We start from the raw sequence: 16,205 nt of genomic DNA, 5'->3' as shown, positions 1-16,205 counted from the left end.
CATTTTAAGCCCACTGTCACTTGAAAGCTCAATTAGCTGCTCTTTTTTCGATAACGAAAGGTCGTTCTCGTGACTGCAAGCCTGAAATGGATTGTGAAATCACAGAAATTTCTTATAAAAAGTTATTCGGAAAATGTTTCCAAATTCTGTTTCAGAGTTTTGAGGTGGACACAAACCCTTTCCCAGTGGTTAAATTCTAAACTAATAAGTTTCGGGGCCCAATACAAAATAACCAATTGTATTTACCTTTTGAATACTATCCGGGGAAGCTCCAAACCTCCCAGTCCCTTTCATCACGCGTTCGTAATCAGGCTACTGTTGATATTGACTTTATATACACATTCAAACCTGCAAACAATTGTTGAATAATAACACAATAATGTAAGCATAATTACCGTAAGGGGAGAAAAGTCACAAAACAGAAAAATGTTTCTAATAACCAAAATAACCAACTGTATTTACCTTTAAATGCGATCCACTGGTCGAGTGTCCAGCAAATCTTTCCTTTCGTTCAGCGTATTAATATTATCGCATTGCAATTGATGGGAATTCTGTGTTTCTGTGGATTCGTTACAGACCTCTTTCTCTTCAGAAACTACGCACAAACTGTCATTACAAACTCGTTTTGCATTATCACTGTCATCCGAGATATTTTTCCGTTTAAAAAAGGTACCAATGTACTTATCCATAATTGAAATACCGTACTTGCTCGCATATAACTCTCACCTCTGATTTTACTTTTCGAAAAAAAGAAATTAAAAAGTTTCGCATATACCTCGCAAATGAAAAAAGCTGAAACACGTTCAGAGCAGGGCGATAGTAACTTGCTCCCGCGGTAAACAACACGCCCTTCCCCAATAGCCACTATATTGCAGAGGCAAGAAAAACAAGTACTTTTATTATGTCAGTGAATAAGGTATAAGCAGTCTGTGTAATATGTTTCTCAACAAATAGTGTAATTAGAGACAACTGGAATAAAAACTACACTAATTGATAAATCACATGTCCCCCTCATACAGACTCAAGCAAAACCATATGTTGCACCGGCAAACACAGTATCTAACTAAAAACTATTATTATTAATTAGATTGTGTGAGTTCGCTCGGCAGCAATAAAATTCAACCGAAAGCGTTAAAATTCGTAAACGTGTTAAAACTAAGATATATTTAAATATATAGTGAATGCTGTTATGGCAGTTTCACATATTATTGGAATTCGGTTGAAGAGAGTTAGCATTTCAACTCAATTGTCATCTTGCTTTTCGCGGATTTCCGAAAAATATATAAATATCGGAGTTAACTCACAACACATTTTGTCTAAGTATTACTTAGCACTTCTGAATATATATTGAGCGTTGGTTGAAGGAGGAAAACCTTCAATAATAAAAAGCAATAAACAACAAGCAATTGGTTGAAATGTGGTCATGTGGACAACACATGTTCACTTCAAATCTGACAAAAAAGCAATTGAAGGTGCAAGCAATAAAACCATATTGTTTTTCACTTCACCCATCTTTTATTATTCGTCCTTCTGCCGCTACAAATTAAAATAGTGGCAGAATGTTCATTCCATGAACATTCTCCCGTTATTTTTTTTTTAAGTATTCATTTTATTTTAATAATTTTTACTTATTCAATTTTAATTTGTTTTGTTTGAATAATTAAAATATATAGATTTATTTGGTTAATTTAAGCCTGTGGACTACCTGTCCCATCGTCGCGGACCACAGGTTGAGAAACACTGCTATAGGGTTCTCTTACCTTATGTGCCCCTAATTCATAAGTAGTATAGAAATAGAAGACATGACACAACATAAATACAAAATGAATTTTAATTAGAAAAAGTATTTTGGAAAATTTTCTACTGTTTTTTAACTTTTTCTTTGGGGCTCATGGCCCCTGGCCCCCTCCCTGGGTGCGCCACTGCTGACAACAAATATCGCGGGTTATTGGACCTTTGGATAAATATAATACGCAGTTAGAAGGCAAAAAGACCATGGCCATAATGATATTGTGTTAATGATCGAGTTGAAGGCGTGTGAGAAATCACCCATAGAGAAACTGCATTAAAAAGAAGTTCTTGAAACACCAGCCACATAAGCCATATTAGAAAGAAAGTTGACTTGAGTTATATTAACGTATACCCCATAGGAATCACTTTTTGGCTGTTGCTGGCAAGGACATTTCGTTGTTTTTAGGCAAGGTAGATAAACTAGTCTGAAAACATACGTACAACATTTTGGCACGTGTCCAACTGCAACTTTTCGATATTGTATCATTCTAGAATGTCTCTCAGAATTTTTATTTGGTTTTCCTCACTGAAACTATTTGATGAATTTGGTTTAGGAGATTCTTACTAAAATATAAGTTTAGGATTCACTTTTTATTCAGATTGAGCAATTTGCTTATGTTACATAGAATCAAGGGTTGCGTAATGGCTTACATAAGAACTGCCAATTTTACTGATGATGTGTGTACATTACACTTAGGAAGAACGAGTACAATGTTAATAATGACGTACACTACTCAATCATCTTGGGCTTCCCTAATCAGAAGCTGTCAGGTATGTTTTTATGGAGTAATTATTGTTATTGATGCACGTAAATATTACCGTTTGTCAGTGTTTAACATGGACGAACAGTTTGTTTACTCTGTAGTAATTTCTTATTAATGATAAATGATCTGTTTGATGATGGTATAGCGAGTATATTTTTAAATTTTCCTTTGTGATTTATTAATGTAAAAATGTTTTCATCGTCACGCTCAGTTTTGCAGATTAATACCGATTTCATCGCTAAAAAGTCAAATGGTAAATACAGAAACCATTTATTTCTTTTATCGTAAATTGTAAACAACACTTGAGTAGCAGTCGATAACATTTAATTAGATACTTCTTTCTGTTTTTATTTTAATAACATATCTGCCATTTTAACATTGCTAATACCTGGTGTAAATTATATAGCTGAGGGGAAGAGAGAGAAGAGCTGATTCAAAGATAATTGCAAGAAATATTCGATAGCCTTTCCATTTGATTGCAGGCTAATATTAAGGAGAGAACTTGAAAAATCTGGCACTACTTTTACTTCTCCAAGGTTGTTGTGTAAAAATTCCGTGGTTCTTTCTAATTAGCAATTTTTCGTATTCATATTCTAAGCGAGTAAAACTAATAATTTGTAAGCTTAGTAATTCTCATAGTCAAAAGCTTGCGAGTTTATCATATTTCATTAATGATGAGCGTAAGTTTTTAACGAAATCTTCACGCGAAACTGGTTTGAAAGAAATATATTATATATATTCCATTCATTACTGAATTTATTACTGTATATATTCCATTTATTACTGAACGTAAAGACCTTTAAACGACGTGACAAATATATTTTTGTAAACACCGTTGAATTTTATATATTCAGCGTATCCATTAGGATAGACAGTGTTCACAAATAGTGTATAATAATCTTTGCAATGAAATTAGAAGAGTTTAAGTGTATCATGAGGAATCTTTTTTTTATGACACTCGAAAATAATTCAATTAAGTCTTCGCCGGTATCCTCTCGTCACTTTATCATCCGTAGCAATAAAGAAATGGATCGAATTGATACGAACGGAGCATTTCAAGTTCACATGGATCCAATTTCCGTTTCTGTCTTTCAGTAATAACCTCCATCAGTGTGACGTGACCTTGCGTCATTCAGTGGCAACTGATAGGGCCTGTTGGCGAGTAAGTGGCGTCCGTTAGTAAGGAAAGATTTACGAACAAAACCGTAAAACATTGGTTTTTCGGAAATGATAACGAAGCAGGTCTGTAGCTGGTATTCGGAAGTTGATACATCAGCACTATACTTCCTCCCCTCGATCGCTAGCACTCCCTCAAAAAGAAAAGAAATTGATTCATCCTGAAGAAAAATGGTGGCTTGCAGAAGATGGAATGCACATGTGATTAAACTTCGTGTAATGCAATCCCTTAAGGACTGCGTGAACTCAGTTAAATTTCTATGGTAAGGATGTGTATAACTGAAATTAATTTTCTCATCCTTTAAACAGTGACATTCGTCATGAACAGTGATTCTACTGCAAAGTTGGTGATTACAGTGTAAAAATGTTATTCTCTGAGCTAAAACTCTGACTAGGTTCTCGCTTACCTTGATTCTATCGGATTCTAATGAGAATAGAAGGTAGAATAGAACTATGTACAGAATTTTTGATTATTTTAAATATGCGTTAAAATATATATAATTACTTCTCTTTTTTGTTCTCCAGTCGCCATTTCTCGTGCTATGTTTAGAAATTTGCATTTTAAACAAACGAAAGTTATCGTTTTTCATTTTTAAATCCATTCCAAATTCAATTATTCCGTAGTTTAACTCATGTATGCTGAAAATTCTTCCAACATTCATTTTTTTAAAATGATAAATAACCTCCTGGCTCATTCGTGAGTGTTTATAGCATAACAACAAGTTCTTCCCGCTTTCCATGCTGGATAAAGTCTTCGTCAAGAAGGTAAAATGTCTTGTTATAATTCTGCCTCGTAAAATCTTAACTGATGACTGTTTTAAATAACTACTACAGAACAATCGCATTAAAATAGATGTTTATTTATCGTATATGGTGTTACACTATTCATTTCTCTTTATCCCAATAATAGCCCGAGAAAATAGTCTTTGAGGAAGTTAACAGCTAGATTTTCAAGCTAACATTGTTTGAACTTTTTTATTTAAATGCTAGTGTAGTCATCTTGAAAAGACGATCTGTTTATAAAGAAAGGCATCGCAAGGCAAGATAAAACTGTATAAATTTTATATTTTCTTTTGATATCTGACATCTACTTTGCTTCGTTTCAGATGTCCAGCGACCGTTTGCCTTGCCGAAATATGGTCTTGTGCAAGTTACAGCATGTACTGTAATAATCAGTACTTTCAAATGAATAGCAGTATTTTAGGTGATCGTAAGTGCATGCACTTTGACGCTGTGCTTCTTAACAGCAGCAATTTTATCTAATATTTATTCTACGGACGTCCAATCAAGTGTACACCCTCCTAAAATGTGCTTTCCTTGTTATTACCGTAACCCTTCTTTTCAATGCGGGTCGGATTGTGATGATGTTGCTGTACGTTATAACGTTCTTATTTTGCATTGCTTTTCCAGTTTAAGAACTCCTTAAATCATGTAATGCTCTTCAGAGAAGGGTGAAATTTGTTCTTGTTGTGGACATGTGACAATATGGGATGTAGAAATATTTTACGCAACAAAATTTTTTCCTGTCTGTTTGTTTCTACATTTATTATTTTTTTCTCATGCAATGTGTTTATGAATAGTATATGAAAAGGTGAATCTACATTAGAGCAATAAGTATAGATAATGAATAAATCCTCGATTTTTTTAATTCGTAAAAAATAATTACATAAATATGAATGATTTAATTAACATTGTTTTTATTGTTTGTTGATTTAATTTGATTCTTGACAACCTTGACTAGAATGTAATTCTAAATAAATCTTCAAATCTAGGCTCTCAAGATTCTTATCTGATTGATGGTTTAAAGATTACTTATTAGTAAATGGGATGTTTTTAGTCTAAGACGATGTGCTTTGACTCAAAAAAAAAAAAGCTTATCTAAGCTTAATAAAGAAGTAATATATTTACAACAAACATTAGAGGGAAATATATGCACACAGTTAACACCTTAATATTTCAGAAAACTTGGGACATACACCCTTTGAAGTCGTTTTTTAACTATTGAACTTCTGAAAGAGAAATATAATCGCACAGATTCCTTTCAGCTTATCGCTTAAACGACAGCCACTTTTTTAAAAGTATCCTCAAGCAAATCTCGAAATAAAAATGCACAAGGTATCTCTGTAAGAAAACGTAAACAAATTATGGTAATTTTTGTTCGTGAGGCAAATGGAGATTTGGATGTCGTTATCAAAATAAACTCGTCGCTTCGATCGATCCTGATGCCATCTTCCCAGTATTCAACATTAAATCAGTGAATGTTTAAATGGGAGATGTTAAGATGGAAGCTATAATCATAATTTGCTAATATATTAGTAATTCTTACCAACAAGTTTATTATTGAAAACGAAATAAAAGATTATATTTTATATTATAAAACATAGATATTTAACTAACATTATTCACATTTTAAACGTTTTACGCATTGTCTGGGATTATTGTAGATGAAAACGAAAGTCTAAAAATTCAATTTTGGCTTGCATTACGACTGCACCAATTAAAAACAATGAAATAAATTCAAAAGACTCATAAAAGCATCAACTTACGACAGAAAATCATACAAACAACAAACAAATGCATCCAAACAAACCACTTACATATTCCCTTTGCCAACCTTCGTTCTTAAACAAACAATGCCCTCCGCGGTTATTTCTACATATACCGCCACTAAATTACAAACTTCGCAGAAATCAGTGGTTTCCGTATAGGGATGCAACTGCAAATACCGATCCTCTTCAATCTCTGCGCATACTTCGGTGAGATTTGGGTCGGAAACGGCCTTCATTAAATGTTTCGGTCAAATGCTGGACACATTTCTGTTTGTCCGACGACGGCGATCTCGTTCCTGACAGACTGTCTTAGAATCATGGTTGTTAGACAAGCAATGTCGGTTATTTTTCCACTGATTAAACACTTAGGATATCTCACCTTTTCAGAAAACAGTCAGCTCTGCTGTTTCAAAATCGTAGTTCCAGCCAGACGGCCCACAATAAGCCCTTTATCGAACTCCGAAAGATCTTTTGTTTTTCGATTGTGATCAACCTTGTTATTACTGACTAATAGCATTCTTATATAGTTGTCTAGAACACGTGGTGACGCACGTGAACAAAATATACGCTGCGTAAGTGACATTTACGCACATCTACATGAAGGTTTCAAGTTTATTAGCCAGTATGTATAACAGAACCATAACTATGAGTTCAATTATATCCATTTCAATGCTCTGAACTACCTTTTGCATAATTCCTTCAGTTACAACGGCGGTACTTGTTATATTTACTAGATCTGATATCCCACATCAGAGAATTCCACATCTATAGTCCATTTCATAATCTGCTCAGCCCCAAAATTTCCTTACTATGATTTGTTGGTCTTCGTTTTTGCCGCCTTTATCGCTTTTCAAATTCTGATAACCACTCAGACTTCTTTATATATTTATGAAGAGTAATTTTTTGTACTGTAATTAGTGATCAAACAGTGAAGTCACCCTCCTTATGGTTTTCAATGTTCAAGCGCAGACTGGTTTCCCCTTCACGAATTCCATTGATCAGTCACTTCTAATGTAAGCTCTGTTTTTGCATTCTTTTCTCTTTGTATTTTATGGGCACTGTTCTACAATACTATCATTCTTGCACTTTCCTCTAGGCGTATAGGTTTTACAGCCTGTCGTCGTGTGGAATTGATATTAAAAAAAAAAGATAAAAGACTGAAGTTTTGTGTCCGTTAATTGCCTTTTTTTGCAGAACACAGGCGATTAGTGATATAGATAGTCTCCGTATTGAGACCATTTCTTTTTTTCAATTTCCATCTTATTTTTTTTTAATTAGTATGTCTAAAAACAGATTTCGCTGTTCTAAACTGTATTTTGTTGACTATGTCATTTAATAATTGCAGAAATTGTAAGTTGTTACAGTATGATGACAATGATGAAGTAGTGTTGTTATGTCTAGAGGTGATAATCTTCAGTAATTGCTATAGTTTCCTCTCTGCGTGCGTTAATATCCAAACGGCTTACACAAATCCCAGTCTGCTACTGCAGAAATGACAGAGAACACGATCCCGTTTTAAAATTCCTCATTAAAGAATGAAAAACAAACCTATAATGGCATTTCCAGACCTTTTATATAATTTCATGACATTTCTTTAGTAATTTCTTATGTTTAATCCATTTTTATATACTTCAGTTTAACATGTCATTGTGACAAACCTACATTTGGTAAATGTAATAAAAGCAGAAATTGAAGTTTAAACACACACACAAATGAAAAGGAATTTTTAAACTAATAGAACCAAGTTCTTTTGGTGTTCTTGTAGGTGACCACGAATTTGTTCCACTTTTATGATGATAACACTTAACCACTCTAAACGTTGCAAACGCCATCGTTTGTTGTCAGTTAATTTTGAGCTATGTATTATGCCTACATGTAATATGTGATCTTAAATTTTTCTGAACATTATGTTTATAATATTCATTACCCAAACAGCTTGTGCTGTTTTCGGTTAGTTCCATCAAGTCTGGCAACTACTGTGAATCTAATAAAAGAGAAGTTGAGGAATAATAAAATTATGCTATTAGAAATGACAGACGTTCACCTTTTATTGATGGATTTTTTAAAAAAGATTGCATTTTTTATGTGAATTGCATCTACTAGAGATTATAGACCTATTGTACATTAATACCGTTGATGGTTTAATAGTTGTGTAACCTTCAGTTATAAAACCCTTAGTTCTTCACTTCCTAGACAGATTTTGAAATTGGAATCCAGGTCTCTCCGATCAAGGGGATCTCGTCATTGGACTGAGTTATCCTGCTCTAGAGATGCACAAACGTCTCTTTCAAATAGTGATAAGTCAGTTTGTAGACTAAGGCTAAGTTAACCAGTTGTTTCAGACGTTGCTTTTTTCTTCCAGAAAATTTAGGTTTTCTCTAGTCATTATGGAACTGCCAACCATCTTTTGCTTCTATTTTTCCGTATCTGCTTTGTTATGAATTATGTGTGTATGAAGTAGAGCCATTAAATCAGAAAAATTACCTGGAAACCAGAATTTTTCAAATGTTCTCAAGCGCTAATCTGAAGAAGATACACCTACTCTTCAATAAATTTTAAAAATCCATTCGAAGTTTAACAAGGAAAGGTTCGTCGCACGCTTTCTACTATTCGCTGTTGACCCTTACAAAACTGTGCATTCGAAAATCGGCAATGAAAGTAGAAAATGGCGTCAGGGAATCAAATAGTTCTTTAGTGTTTCACGCTGTACTTGCTGGAAAGGTGGAGATGTTAAATTCATTGGGTTCCTAACCCAATGTAGAGTCTACAGGCCTTTTTATTATTATTATTATTATTATTGGCCCTCGTATATTCTAACTTGGGATTTAAATAGTTAATAAATTTTTTATAATATGTCATCCGGCATTTAGCTTTAAATAATAACTAGAGTTTCTGCCTACTACTGCTAGTGTTAAATGCTGATACATGTTGTCATATTAATTTAAATTGTATATTATGTATGGAATTTCTCGCTGTCAACTAAAGGAGTGATAAATTAGATTCTTCAAGTTTAGCAAAACTTTAAGAAAAATTAAATACCAGTCTAAAGGAAGGGATTTGAAAGCTGTGCGTGTTTTGGTTATGGAGAACATTTTCCCCGTCTTGTTAAAGTTAAATTAAACTCAACTGCTCGTTTTTCCAAATAACATTATTAAGACCAACGATGTTTTTCCATTCGTGGCTTGGTTTGTTAGAAGATCGAAGAGAAGAAGAAAAAAAAATAGAAAGATTTCTTGAGTATTCTCTCTAGATTAACAAAAGAAGTATCATTTACATAGAAATATTACTACTTAAATATAGGAAGCCTCCTGATGCCTCTCAGCACCAAATAGCTTACCATTAGATACCATACGAGATATGTCCAGTGTAGTCGTTTAGGATGTAACGTTAGGCTTCGTACACATTTGAGAGCTTTCAGAAATGTAAAGAGAAAGAGCGAGGGATTTAAATTAGATTGGAGACCGCGCTCAGCCATTACTTTCCCTTAACGTGTAAATGTGTAGTTTGCTTTTAGTGGAATCAGGAAATGGCTGTGGTAAATGGAGATTACTTCCACACGGATGGAAAAAAATGTATATATAAAATAGAAAACGGTTGACAGGTTGTATATGAACTGGGTATCGCTGTCTCAGGAAATGCTTGGCGGATAAAGGATGGAAGTTCCACGAAAGACAATTTAAGAAAGGCATCGCGCTGCAGTCAGAAGGATAAACAAAAATATTACAGCAGAGAGCTCAAAGAGCTCACTTGATAGAATTTTTTTTTTATCTACTACACGAAGATGTTGCTGAGAGAAAAAGAAATATTTGCAACAAAGCTTTGTACCGTTTCCACCAGTAATTGACCAAGTTAGAAAAAAAAAACTCTTTAAAAAATTAACTTACTTTAAGAAAACGATTATTTTCTCTGATATTCGGATGTCTAAAATACCTCATCATCAGCTCTCACAGTTCTCAGCGGTCTTCCTTTTAATGCAACAAGGATTTGTAGTCCCGAGTTGCTGTGAAAATAAGAAAAAGAGCCAGATTTATATGTTTAGATATCTTACTTCTGCCTCGCAGACAGTAATAGGTTTCTGGGAATTGTTACAGGTGTGGGTCGTGAGGCATTTATGGTGTCATCAGAACATCTGTCTATGCCAAATTGCTTCTCTAGAAGCTTCTTCCAGAGATTTTTTTTTTATTTTACATCCTCGAACCCCCCCCCCCTTTTTTTTTTTAACTGTGACGCGTCATCTAGTAACGTTTTCTTTAGCTATTGACTTAACTGAAATGTTCAGCTATATAGTTCGATTCTTTTCAAAATATAACATAATTACTTGGTTTCTAATTCCATTTACTTTTTTCTCCCTCCAGATTTGTCGGCCTTTAAAGATTTTGCCGTAAGAGAAAAGACGCAAGTACATTCAGTAGATTGCTTATCAACTATAAGGGTATGTTTGTAACGTTTTTTTCCCCTGTAATTTCTGTATCGTTATGGATTTCAGGGTGTCTCGATATATGCATATATATCTTTGGCATCATCTCATGCATCTTTTATTGGAAATGAATCCAGTTTATGTAAATTGCTATATTTAAGTGAATGAATATAAAAATATGCCCAAAAAATCTCTTTATAACGTATTGCCAAATAGCTTGAAACTCCTTGTGGTGCATTCGGAATATATTCGGAAAAGTTGTAGGTTCGAATCCCGCCAATGATGGAAGGAACATTTTATAGGCCTTTCCCATCTGAAACTGAGCCATCCGATCTTATTGTCCCAATTTAATTCAGCTTCGCACTTAAAAGAATAGGTAGTGGTAATGTTTAAATATTTATTAAATACATTCATGTCATAAATTGGTGATCAAAGGAGAAGATGCTCTATCATTAAACGAATGTTAATCTTCGTTAACAGCTTATGTCCAGCATACTTTCTTGGCATAAATATGTAATACCTATAAATTCCCTTTACATCTAAAAAAATCAACAGCGCCTGGACGAATGTTTACGCTACAAATCACAAACTCGACCTAGCATAGACTACTTCGTATATTTAAGATGGACACCGTACAAAATAAAACAGATGAGTCATCGTTCACTTTTTCACGTATTCATTTCGCTTTCTGTTCATTCTTATCTAGTAAACACACCTCTGCGATATTTATTCTCACTAGTATTTCTTACGAACTGACATCATTTGTTCTTCCGCTTCTTTCAGTATATCTGCAGCAGCCAGTCATTCAGTTGCTTTCGTAAACTAAGTTTTCAACTTTTTCCTTCATTAATTTTTCTTCTTGGAACAATTTTTCTCTATATGTTTTTGATGGCAGTCCCACACTCACGAAAAATAAACATATAATGTATTACTCATGGCCCGAATGAGGGTTATATAGGTCTAGAACGCTGTCCTAGCGACCGAACATTTTTTTCCCCCCCGAGCCGTTTTGGGTCTTCGGTTAAAAGGACAAGGATCCTACACCTATTGATGAAAATCATTTACCATCTTTAAGCATTCACAAACGACCTTGACGTGCTGAAGTGAGATTCAAACTCTCAGTCTGTTGGCTGAAAACTGTGCTTGCTTTTCGTTCGACCAAGTAGTTTCAAGTACTAATGTTTTTTTTTTTTTTTTTAATTCAAATCTAATACTGATAAGTTCCTTCAAACTTCTTAGTAGGTACCGATGAGCAGTATTTTTGGATTACCAAATAATCAAGTATTATAGTTGGTTATTTATATTTATATATAGAATACCCGGCAACAAAAATTTTGATAGTCGAACATAGTAATAATATGCTAATTAAGATATCTATAGATATGATCAGAAGCAAGCTTTAAATTCCATCTTTTCAAATATTATCACTCTCAATAAAATTCCTGTTTTGAATTTATAATAATAAATTGATTTTCTTATATTTCATTTGGCGTTGTCTATATGCAGTTTTAGTTTTTTTCTCCATGTAATTTATTCGGTGTTAATACTCATATTTTTTTTAATAACTCCGCTTAAACAACTGCATAGGTTCCCGTGCCCCTGCAATTGTGCTTACACTGTATAACATACGTGTGTGCGGGAAAGTGTGTATTTACTTTCCGTGTGTGGAGTAATCATATAAAAGAATAAGCCTGGTAAAGAAAGCGTTATTGATTCGTATGCTAGATGCAAGGCAGTCATACCTCCCTTGCCTTTTGAACTTTTCCCTACACTTGCAACAGCACATCACAGTAGCAGCGCCACCTAGTCACCTGCCATTCAAGCAGTAATCTTATTTCACTGTCTGTGATCGACTCTCTTTAATCCTTCAGGCATGAAGAGCAAGTGAATATCGGACGAATATTTCTGAGTCGTTTGCTTGCTTAATCGTGCGTTCAGGTAATTAGCTTACCAACATCAAGATTGTGTACTATCAAACGACATGCTTTGCGTGTATTTTGATTGTCTGCTCATTGAGAGAAGTCTATTTTCCGTTACGAAACTGCACATTCACTTATCTCGTCAGCTGGTATTGATGCATCTTCCCATCATTTGTCAGTCCTCTGTTTGAACCCTCCCAATCTCCCCTACGCATGTTTGGCCTAAATAGCCAATACTCAAAGTGGCGAATCTCTATCCAGTAGATGCATTGCCCGTCGATGATGAACAGAAAGAGCAACTGATGAGACGCGAACATTAATTTACCTCAGAAATTTATGTATTCGATTACCATCAATGTCTCATCTCATCTAATTCATCACGATAAAGTTAGCGTGGTTGCGGAAGCAGCTCTTAAACAAGTTATTGAGATTGGCTTTGCAGCAATTTATTTACTTTAATCACTTTTAATTACTGTGTTTTATATAAAAATCATCTAAGTACTTTCTTTCACATAAAGTGGGTTAAGCAGAACTCTTTCAGCTCTTACTAGCTTGTAAAATCGGTGGAAATTCGATCTCAGAAGGAAGAGCGTATAAAAGACAGCGCTACCATTTGACGATCGTAAACGCTTGTCTAAAATATTGTTAATTCAGCGGTCGATATTTTTGAGAGGCTGGGTTAAAAACCCAAGATTTTTGGAAAGCGGAAAACTATTTGTCTGTTCCAGAAATTGGCTAACTGACAAATCGGCTGAAATAAGTCCTACAAAAGCTGTTCAAGTTGGTGGCTGGACTAGAATTCATAATGGTCTTTCTCTGGTAGTCTAGTATTATTTGAATCAGAAGTGTTGCCAATCGAATACACACGTCTTCCATTTGTGTAATTTATTATAATTATTAACTATTATCATAGTTAATAATTATAATTGTATGGTTTTTGTTTCATTCCTCATAGTAATTCAGGGATTGACATAAATAAAATTGGCTAACTCATCAAAGCATGGTCTGAGATTTCTTTTGTCTACAGTGATCAATAGAACAGTGAATATGGCAGACTGACTTTATATGTGGAAGATGGCATGCAGAATATATAGTGTAATTGCTCATACAGTGAATGTGTTCATATTGAGAAGAGGATGATAGCATCGAATAAATTTGGAAAGAAAGAACAGACCGGAAGTTTCTGAAAGTGACATGTTCGGAATTTTAAATCAAGTTTGATGTTAAAAAGATATGGATGGACTAAGGATAGATAATTCGAAAACCCTTCTCCAAAAACCAATCATAGGACTTTTTCAAGCCACTTCAGGTCTCCAATAAGCTGGTTGGTTATCTCACACCAGAGCAGTGAAATTCATCTACCACCTAAAAACTTCACAAACATTCATGCTCGTTGTGGGATTCGAACCTGGTATGTTGGTTGGAGATTGATTTTTTAAGTTGAAATATCGATGCAGTTGTTTTGATTTTTCGTTATGCTAAATTCCGTGTGAGGGCGCTTGTTAGTTTAGACGTGCTAACTTCTGTTTATAAAAAGTCAAGTATGATTTTCGTTTAACTTATTATTTTTAATTTTAAATTAATCCGTATTTTAATTTTATCATTCGCCATATTTTTCTCTTTCTTTTATACATAGTTATGAACGTCGTGTTTATTCATTGTTATAATTCCTTTCGTTTTCTTAATAATCTAATTCCGCCACCGGTTAGTTTTTATTGTCGGCTTCGCCTTCATGGCGCGTATCTAGGATATTTCCAAGGCAACTGAATCACGTGTCACTAACGCTACCATAGCAACGTGAAGCGTGTTAAGCGAAAAGAAGCCAATTATAAATAGCAGAACATATGGTGTTATGTTAACTACCAATCAGGGGAATCGCAGCAGATTCGTTAGGATATTTGCTCATTATTGCAAATATACTTAACGTAATCACTTAAAATGACGTTTAATGGTTTCGTCTCCATAACGTTAATGGCTCTAGTGGTTTGAGATCACGTTCAGTTTATTATTAACAAGTGTTTTATCTTGTTCTTTACGATGTTATGTGACGCAATGTTTTTCTGAAACCAACTTTGTATTATTTTCGTCATCGTACTATGCAGATACTTAATCTTCACCAAACAACGTCAAAATTCAAGGTTTCATTTTTTCTATACAAATTAGTAATTTTGTATTTGCTAAAATATTGGAAGCAGCTTTGCTTTAAAAATTCTTTTGTAAAATGTTTATATTCGAACATAATATTATCAAACACATACAAAAAGACTAATAAATCATATCACTTTGACATGCATGACTTCTTAGAAAGTTCTAATAACTACCAATTTGCAGCGTCATGAGTTTATTACGATTACCCTTAGTGGGACACTGGTGTTTCCCTTCTGGAAATCTTTAAAGTAGCTTTCTCATTTGCGTATATAAACGGGAGATAATTAATCTGTCAAAGTTAATTATGTTGCTAATAACATTAATGTTTTATATTAATGAAAGGAAAGTAACTGGGAAGTGTGTATGTGTGTGCGCGCGCGCTGTGGAGCATAGTCCAAAAATGAACCGTTGATTTATGACTTTAGCTACCTCGTATATAGTTCTTCACATTAGTTTGCTGTTTTTTTGAAACAGTAATAAAGTCTCAGCGGAAGGAAGAACATGTTGGAAATTCCATAAAGAGCTCAAGGAATTTTTCAACTGTTTGTCAGCTAAGAGAAATGCCAATTTTCCTCTAACAAATGAGCATTTAAATGCGATTAATTAATGGGTAGAACACATTTTTAATGGATTACCTTCATTTTTTTGCATTTTCTTCATTTATACTGATGCTAAAATCTGTAAATTAGCGGTCTTAGTCAGTTGGCGGATCTTTATTTATCGCATTTTGAATGATAGTGCGCTATATTTTACCTAGTAGAAATAATACTCCACAGCTATAAAGAATAACCTATTTGTTTATTTCGTATCCAGACACAAGTGGTATCGTAGTAATGAAGTGGTACAACATTATTTACAACAAATTAGGATACATTACAGATGAGAACAGCGTAAATTTGGTAGGTGAATTATACAGGGAATAATAAGTAAATATGAAAAAAAAGGAAACTATACATAACTTATACAATAAATATGGTCAGATGTTCCTCCAGTATCTTGCACAATCAACTGCTCTTTCTATGCAGGATATAAGGTCCTCTTTTGTGCAAGGTGATTGAAGCAAGAAAGAAGGTGGTCCATGGACTGGGTTGTCCCACACTCACAATTGCCAGGGCCAGTGAGGTATCCCATTTGATGAGGTTTTGTTTGCAGCGTCCTGTCGTTCGAAGTCTGTTGAGGCTTTTCCAAGTATTCCAATCCAAGTGGGCACCACGTGGAAGATGTTCGGCTGTTGGAATACCAGTATTATTTTCAGGATATAGTGCAAGTCATTGTTGAAGTCTTGTCTCTGGGAGGTTTTTAGGTGGTTCAACAGTTGCCAGGAAGCTATGTTGGGATCTTAGTCTTTGGGGCACTGCAGTCTGGCCGAATAGTGGGTGGCGTTCATCATTCGTCTGCTTCTTTCGTCAGCTGAGAATGTAGATCTTCGAATTGAAGGGGG

The 16,205-nt window shown here is 34.4% G+C and overlaps 1 protein-coding gene across 5 annotated transcripts in view; it reads left to right on the top strand.

Annotated features, from left to right (window-relative positions):
• The window catches only part of LOC150109624 (oxysterol-binding protein-related protein 6-like), a 695,026-nt gene that overhangs the window by 202,433 nt on the left and 476,388 nt on the right, over positions 1 to 16,205 (top strand). For 4 of the 5 annotated variants that reach the window (XM_090409290.1, XM_090409281.1, XM_090409257.1 and 1 more), the window contains exon 3: positions 10,636 to 10,712. The exons of the other annotated variant lie outside the window; for it this stretch is intronic. The gene's annotated coding sequence lies outside the window, so the exon portion shown is untranslated. The remainder of the gene's footprint in view (positions 1 to 10,635; positions 10,713 to 16,205) is intronic. 5 annotated transcript variants of the gene reach the window in all.

This window comes from Typopeltis vanoorti, chromosome 2 (genome assembly GCF_054136105.1).
Source record: "Typopeltis vanoorti isolate ZY-2024b chromosome 2, IOZ_Tvanoo_1.0, whole genome shotgun sequence".
Taxonomy (NCBI): domain Eukaryota; kingdom Metazoa; phylum Arthropoda; class Arachnida; order Uropygi; family Thelyphonidae; genus Typopeltis; species Typopeltis vanoorti.
Note: the sequence above shows the minus strand (reverse complement) of the source record. Positions and strands in the feature narration are given on the sequence as shown.